The following is an 8,880-nucleotide window of genomic DNA, read 5'->3' on the forward strand; positions in this document are numbered from 1 at the left end:
CCAGACCCCTAAGCCCCGCTCCCAAATCCCTGTAGCGCCTCATGACCTGGCTGGGGGTGCTCCGAGCCGTGTCATTGGTGCAAAGCTTTTGAAGCTTCTTTCAAAACAGTATCCAACTTTTTCGAAGTTCTTTTGAACATTGCAAAACCTTGCTATTCATCTTGTTGAATATTTCCTTTTTTTCCCTTAACACTGGGGTCTGCTTGAATAGTGTCAATTAGAAGGTGTAGCAGGGTATACTGCAGTCATCTATCTACCTAGGTAGCAGGTATTTTGTAGGTCATAATTTGTAAAAGATAAGATAATATAGTCTGCTACAGGCATTAAAATTTTACCAAAATCCAGGTCATTTTATTAATTTAGAATGTTTCAAAAAGGTTACTAGATAATGTTTTAATTTCAGGATGTTTTTATAAAATACATTTTATGTATGTTTCTAGAAACTGTATGACAATCTGAATTGTGTCCTTGTGAGCACTTTGACTTAGGCTCTAATCATGCAGTGACATCCAAATGAACGATGTCTCTGCACATGTGTGTGTCTGCAGAAAACCCAGTGAGCTCATAAGTCTACCTCTAAGCATCCTATTGTGGGTTGGGACTTTGTCATGTAAAGGTTGTATTGATGTATTTGGGAAGCCTCTATTATTCACAAGTAATAAATACATTTAAGGGCTATACAACTTATCTTTTGTTCTACTCCAGAATAGAAAACATTTTGGAAATGTTTTTTATAATGAATGAACAGGGAAATAGGTGTTTTCTGAGAGCCAACTAAAAATGGCACTTTTAAACTAATTTTATTTCCTATGTTTTCAAAAGTTACTTCTTTGTCAGGGGCAGTTTCACGCCATCCTTTAAATACAGAAGTGTGTGAAAACTGTAGTTGGACGAGGAATGAGTGACCCATTTTTAGTTAGCTGTATCATAGGAGCCTCATACCTTATCAGAATATACCTACTTGCCATATTGTCAAGAATCTTTAAGTATTTAAGTGATTCAGCCATAAACACTTGCATCCTACCTGGCATGGTAAGTTAAAAGCATCTCTACTGCAATAATAAACCCAATTTATAACAGTATTATTTATTTTTAGGCGTCCAGTGCCATTTTATATCACTATTGGGAAAGTACTGATTTACTTGATTCCAAGATGAGGTTTCTTTTCCCCCCATTCAACATGGGGGACAGTCCCTAGACTTGTATTCAAATATGAGGCAAGGAGTTGGGGCAGGCAGCTTCTTCGCTTCCAGCTCTGGCCCCGATCCCAGATTAGAGCCAGTTAGAACTGCAGCAGCCACCTGCCCCCTTGCCTGTCCCCCACAGCTGCTGTCCTCCCCACAGATCCTTTTCCATTGCCTCCTGCGACATGAAGCACATGAACTCTCGAGTCTATCTAGGACATATTGCTGCACTGCTGTATGGCCAGGTGGGGGGCAGGGGACGGGGGGCAGTGGGCTGCCTGCCTCTCTGCTGCTGTTTTCCTCACTGTAGTAGTGGGGAAATGAATTTAAAACGACTCTCCTATAATTGGAGAATTTCTATCCATGGAAATTTTAACAATCTTTTTAGATTCTATATATGGAAAAAGTATTGGAAGGTCTTCTTAAATTCAAAGTCATCTTGGGTTTGGGTAAAAACAGTATGAAACAAATGGAAGAATCTGTTGTGGCTAAGAAGTGAAGTAAAGCTACACATTTATTGTGTGACCTATCCGAAATCACCTCAGCCAAACTTTTCAGATGGTGGTGGCTAAAAGTAGATTCCTGGAGCCATATTTAGGCAATTAAATGAAGAGCCTGATTTTTCAGAACTGCTAAGAACTAATGGCTGCTATCAAAATCCTCTCATGCAAATTCAGTGGAAGCTAAAGGTTCATTTTATTCAGAGCTATGGGTTCAGGAGCTCTGAAAATCAGACCTCCCAATTAGAAGCCTAATATGGAGTCAGAACTTGACACTTTAGATGGAGAACGCTGGCCAAAATGGTGTTGCCGCTGGCTCCCTTTGTCTGATCTCAGTGACTCTTTGGCAGTTATCCCCCATATAAATAAAAGGCGGTCATTTATGCCTGGATGTATAATGGACCATAAAAATAATCATGCTTACTCTCTGTCTCTTACTCTAATTTTTTACTATAGTATAGTGATCAGTGTTCAGAGATTTCACCCTGCACCTCCCCCGCAGAAGAGGGGCCAATTGGCATGACTGCTGAGATCCTAATTGCTGGCTGTGACTATTCTCAGTCTGTCTTTCTTTTGATTTGTTGCAACTGTTTAATATCCTAATATGTTGATGATAAGCTCTGATAGTTTCAAAATATTTTGTGGTACAGTCAGTGTGAAGACAAGTCACATCACTTACATTTCACCTTGACATACACTTATGATTTGCATTATAAGTGATATTATAACAATATTGGCATCACTTTCTTGGCAACAAATATCATAACATACACTTTACTGATGTCGTAAATTTAAAAAGAACAGTACATGCCAATAGTTGTCAAACTTTGACAGCTGCTTCTTTACTTAGTTTATTCTACAATCCTTTTTTTTAATAGCAGATATTTCCTGTTCATGCCATGGACAGTATTACCTTCTCCCTGTAAGACAGGAAAGATGCAGAACTCCCTGGTGGTCTCTCTTCACAACTGTGCTGCACTTCCAGTGTCTTCAAATTAGTAACTATAGGTGAATGTACTACCTCTTCCATTTGAGAATCTAAACATAGTGCCAGTAAGTAAGTTTCTCACCAGGGAATTTGAAGAAGAAAAAGAACTGGACTGGCTTGATTTCTAGGAGGTTGAAGTGATTGTTTAAACCTACTGTTTCATCCTTGCTAAACAACCTTCAAGTGATTGTAGAACTTGAACGTGTTTTCTGCAGTTGCTATAGAACTCCTTGTACTGCTGCTTTTATTCGTAAAATAATATCATGAAAACATAAATGCCCTAATAAAAATAACATAAAAACCTGACACATGACTTAAGAACTTTTCCATTGATGCTGGTTTTGAAACGAGCGTTGCAATCGAGTTAGTTGTACCTGTTTCTCAGCTGTCGCCTATCACTGATGCACTCAGTACAAAAAAGATTTGATTAATTTGACCTGTATACTACAACTGTGCAACAGTGACTCTGAGGCTTTGCCTATTACATTTTGAGAGTTGCATGAGAAATTATGTCTAAGCATTATTGCAAAGCTGTTACCTGTAGAAATTTCTTTCCAAGTCCTCATTTCTCTTTAGCCTGTAATTTACAACACATTGCAGTTTATTTTGTTTTGATTTCTGGGACCAGAGTTCCAGCTTATGGAACAGAGACGGCCATATCACAGCATTTTACAATAGTTCAGTCTTACACTGTCTTTTTTTAAGGTTCTTTTTTGTCTTTTGATCTCAATAGGTGTGACTTTATCAAGGGTGATAGTTCCAAGTTATGACTTAATTTTTTCTGTTTTGATTCAAAGCCTTTGTAATTCCACAACACTATTATTTGTTCAGGATCATCAGATGAAATAAGTTTACATACATTAATCCTCACAACAAACCTGAGAAGTAGGGTCTTGAATGCACCATTTCTCTAGATGCTTAGGCTCTGTACATATAGGGAGCCCAGCATATAAGGAGCTCAGTGCTTAGGCTCCCTATACTTATGCACTGAGCCATGGGCTACTATGTTAGCCAATATGAAATGATAGGCAAAGAGGTGTATCTGAACTCCCACTCTTTTAAGAACTTGGTTCAGCTGCAAGAGGGCACTTCCCTCTGCTCAAAATTCAGAGTCCAGAGGGCAAAAGTCTGCAAGGGTTCTCTGAAGGAACAGAGAGGACTCTGTACAATGAGGAGGAAGAGGAGGAAGCCAGTGTCTTTTAGAAAAGTTAATAAAAACTAAAGACCAGATCCAAGAAAGGACTAGAGCAACTAAAATGGAATTTAGGCATGTAAATCCATAGTTGAGATTTAAAAAAGCAAAACACAACCATCAAGATCCCAATCTTGTAAGCAAGCCCAGAACATACCTAACTCATGTTCTCAGCACTGAGCTCAGCACAGCAGCCATGGTCACTTTTCTTGTTTAAACATGGTGCCACCCACATGTTAATATAAAAATCAAATGAATAGAGCATTTGCTCACGAAGTTGGGACTTGGGCTCTGGGCCTTCTCGCAACCTAAAGGGGATTAAACCCCATATTTTTTAACCCCAAACCTTCCAGGAAGGTGTCTTGACCACAAGTCTATGGGCCATGCTGTTTTCGGGGCACTTCCTGCCCTTCCTGTTTGAAGCTGTGCAACAAAGAGTGCAGGGTACTTAGGGCCAGAAGAGCAAACAGCACAAGGCTTTATATGTGCTGTAGTGATTAGGTCACTCAGAGGAAGAAAGTCCTGGGTTCCATTCCTTATGTTCCTTGTTCTCTGGATTATCTCAGCACGGGACAGAGGGTTGTATGTTAACCTCATAATTGTTTTACTGTAAAATGCTCAAGCAGGCCAGGGAACATGGACCTTTACTTCTCATGACACTGCTACTCAAAATACAAATTGGAACAGAGGGGAGTTTTATTTTTCCTGTTAATAATAGACTTTGACATTTGTCTTTTTCTAATTCTGGGACACTCCAGAGGCTCCTGTGTAGTTTAGGCAGCCCTGGGAAAGGGTGAGGGTGGGATAAAGTATGATAACACAAGCTAAACATACCTTGGATGGCATTGCCCCACACAGTCTTGGGCTGGAAATAAACATTGTCTCTGGATCTCTGGAGCGCAAGCAGTTGTGTCCCCCACCATAGGAGTTGCCATGCCCACTTCTCCCCGCCCCCCCCCAATCATGGGAGTTTCTCCTTCCGTACTTGCAGGCATGCACAGAAATCCCTACAGTGAAATTGCCCCGGGATGGGCATCGCTGCTGCACGTGGTGCTACATGGGGAAACCCCACTTGGCAAATACATGCCCCACATTGGGGTGAAGCCCTGACTTTCCCTGCTTACCCAGGTGCAGCACTAGAGATCTCTGGGACACGCCTGGGTAAATGGGGAAAACAAGGCAGGCACTACCATGGTTTGAGGGACCTGATCCTGCCTGAGTTCCCATGATGTGCAGGACCAGGTCCCTCAAGCCTGTGGAGCCCCTGCCCCAGGCAGCTGAAGAGCATAGGCAGCTTTGGGCTGTCCATGCTCTTCTACTGTGAACATGGGCAGCAATAAAGTGGCCCAATTTATTACTACCTTCTTTTGTGGCCACAAATTTGAGCATTTGTGGTGTGATGTAAAGTATGGGCATCTGTCTGCTTTCACTTTGTGCCTCCATAAAAAAAAAAGCATATAGTAACACATCTCTGCCTCTACCTCTGGCATGCCTCCTGTGCACATGCAGTGCCAGTACTGGGGCACATTTTCTCCTGTCCAAATTTGGGAATTTGCCAGCATTTTCCCATTACGGCAGCAATAGCTAGAGCTAAGCTGTGTGAAAATTCCCTTCAATTCTAGCAACATTTTTTAAGAGGAAAAAGGCACCATGTAGGAAATCAATATGTACTTATTCCACCCCCACCCCCCAGCTGTAAGAGCACAGCAGTACATACTGATTTCAAGTTAAAATTGTATACAGTAGAATAAAATGGGTCTTCCATGCATGCAGTTGTTTCCTGTTACATTTCTGGGGACATGCACTAAAGCAACAATTATAATTTTTAATGTCACCTAATTGATGTAGTGTATAGTATGTGGTAAACTATATTCTGAAATTATTTGATGATATCGTTGCTTTGCAATTAAGTTGCCCTACATAAGAAAATAACTATCAGGTTGGAGAAAACAGATTAAAGTGGGCTTTAATTTATTCCACACCAGTTATTTCATAAAATAGTCTAATTTATTTCATTCAGTATATTCAGCTTGCAGGAAAGGAACACAAACTTCTGCAAGCCCTTCTGAACAAAAGTTACCGCATACCAGAAAAGAAGTATATTCATTTATGCAGTGTCACCTCATCGCCACCCAATTTTCTGACCTTCTGTAAACTACCTAAACAGGCCTTTTGTTCTCTATCCCAGCTGCAAAAGTTCTCTTCTCGGTGAGGAGTCTCCGTATAACAGAAGCATGAACTTTACCCACCCTCCCCCACTAGCAGCTGTAGAAAACAAGCTGGAGCCTTCATATTCCAAAGACATGCCCACATTTATTCACCCTTCTTTTCTGAGAAGTTTGAGCTAGACCTGTCAGCCAGCTATGGACCTCACCCACAGCATGCTAGATACTACAAATTATGTTTTAGGTTTTTACTATTCAAAACACAGCCTCCTGCCCATGGCAGGCACAGTGTAGCAGAGCAACCAAAACAACAAAAAGGGTGAGATTAGTCTAACATTTATAACCAATTTATAAACCAACAAAATTAATGTGCACTCAGGATAGGTAGGCAAAGGAAACTGGTGCTAGAGCCTACCAGCTGACACCCAACATTATACAACATTGGGAGCCAATCATCAGTCTTTAGAGATGTGAGTAACTTGACATGGAGAATAACTCCAGTGAATATCAGTGAACTGGATGCATTAATAATGTAAACAGCTTTATTCAGTGCAGAGAAGGATCCAATCCTATACACATCCAGGGCACAGAAACCCAAGACACCAGGATGGAAGTGTCTAGCAGACAGCATATCACACAGTTATGTGAGCAAGGGCAAATTTGGCCACTGACACCCAGGAGCAAGCCTTCATTCCAGAAGTGCCACAGAATCATTAATATCTGCAAAGAGTCGATAAGGTCTTTCAGCCATTGTCCCACATTTTGCATTTAACTTTGGAAACCTCTCTGTAGACAGACCCACGTGCACAACCTATACAAGCTCAGTGTTTTCTCCTGGGAAGGATAAATAGCTTAAATCTGAGCCCTGCTTGGAGGCAAGTGAATAATCCTCGAATTCTGTTGCATGTATGCATGAAACACTGTGGTTGCTAGCACAAAACTATGCATGTGACTGATGTTTCAACCAGTGACTTCTTAAAAGTGGCTCTAGGCTAGAAAAGTGATTATGTAAAAATGTCTCCTTTTTCATTCCTATGTGTATTTAGTCAGGTCTGTTAAATTTAGCTATGTTATAAAATATTGCTACTTTTACACCTCTAGAACTATAAGTGACACAGCTATGTGTACTAGATTCTAGTCATTATTTTGTACTGCCTGAAAAATGGCTTGCTTTTTCACTCGGGTTACACCAGAGTTGCCAAATGTATCAAGAGAAAAAATGCAGGTCCTTTAGGTCCTGTTTTGACCTATAGAGCTTTCATTACTGGTAATGCAGAAGTAAGAATTCCTTTTGCCTCTCAAATTCCACCTCATTTTAAAGCTGTACTCTTGTCTCTATATTGTGAAGTGCAGAGCATCTACAGTTCCCATTACCTTTGGCTGGAATAGGCATATGTAGTCCCTGACAGGAATTAAGCATTATAAATCTTAAACATGATAAATGACCTGGTATTTTGAGAGTGTTTCCTATGACATAAAAATACTTACTACCTGAATGAATAGGCTTAATTGAAATATCTTCAGCATTGTAGATTGAACTTTCTGCGTATTTGCTAGTTTCGTTCTTCACTGCAATTGTATATGTTATGTGGTCAGTCAAATCATTTTTCTTAAGTATGCTCTAGATACTATATAAAGCCTTAGCAGCGTGTGTTAAAATCAAAACTGAATATATTGTAACCTCAGATTACTGACATCATCTAAAGCCTGTGCTGTACCTTAATTTAATGGTTCAATGGGATCTGATCTCTGATTCCCAACAATTGCACTTCTTCCCATGGCACACTTGCATTGTAAGTGGTGTAATTTTTGGGATCAGGGATCAGATTCCAGTGGTACTATTACTGCTTGATAGTGCAGGGGAACCTGGGACTTGGGGCACCCCCTCCACTGATGAGCTTAAATAGGTCAGGTGCTTTAGCAGGGCTTTTTGGGTGCTTTTACCTAATAGCTGATTAAATCACCGGTTAGGTAAAAGCACCCAATCTATACAGACACTGCAGAGCTGGGTTAAACTAACGTGCTGCTGCTTCTGGTAAAGTGCATTTTGGTTTGAGGGCAGGGGGTTCACATCTATCAGCAGCATAGGTGCTTGCAGCCTGGGCATGTGGTCCTGTGGCTGTGACCAGCAGTCAGCTGACTTGCTCCCAGCCCCAGGACTGCATTGGGGCCATTTGAGACTCCCATGTGGCTGGTCCCAAGTCTTGGACTGCCAGTCAGTTGATTGTTGGTCCCATCCTTGGGAATACACCAGGGCTGGTTCTAGACTCCCATGCAGTCTCAGGGCAGGGACTGACAGACTCTGATTACAGTCCTGGAGCTAGGACAGACAGTCGGCTAATTGTCAGTCACAGGCCAGAGACTTAAGCCAGCTTTGGTTAGTTACCCTGCCACATTTAAGCTTGAGGGAGCCAGCTTTGGTTACACTGTTCATTTCAGATGCAGAGGAAACCAGCCACAAAAACATTATACATCTTTTGTAAAATAGTTTCATGGTTATTTTCCTGTTTTGTAGTGCCATTAATTCCTTGAACATATGGCAGGATTACTATTTATTTAAATTGTAACATCTGCCAGTGGCCTAAGTAATAGAAGTGGTACTGAATAAACTTTGTTTTAATAATTGTATAGGACTTTTTTCACTTAAAGTGAAATCTTTGCATAATTCAATATGCTCTAATCTTTATTGACAGTCTTGGTAAGTTGCATCTAGTACCCAGACTCCATTTTTGTGTTATACCTGCAACAACTTTATTTTCTGTGAGACATAAGTAAAAAGGGATCAGAAATATTAACCATGTTTATCATGAAACCAAAACAACACTTTATATGTTGCCTGTATTTCTTTCCT

General features: G+C 40.7%; 1 protein-coding gene across 2 annotated transcripts in view; it reads left to right on the forward strand.

Annotated features, from left to right (window-relative positions):
- Positions 1-8,880, forward strand: part of PIP4K2A (phosphatidylinositol-5-phosphate 4-kinase type 2 alpha) — a 105,664-nt gene that overhangs the window by 70,074 nt on the left and 26,710 nt on the right. The window lies entirely within an intron of this gene.

Source organism: Crocodylus porosus, unplaced genomic scaffold, assembly GCF_001723895.1.
Source record: "Crocodylus porosus isolate Cpor-Errol unplaced genomic scaffold, CroPor_comp1, whole genome shotgun sequence".
NCBI classification, from domain to species: domain Eukaryota; kingdom Metazoa; phylum Chordata; order Crocodylia; family Crocodylidae; genus Crocodylus; species Crocodylus porosus.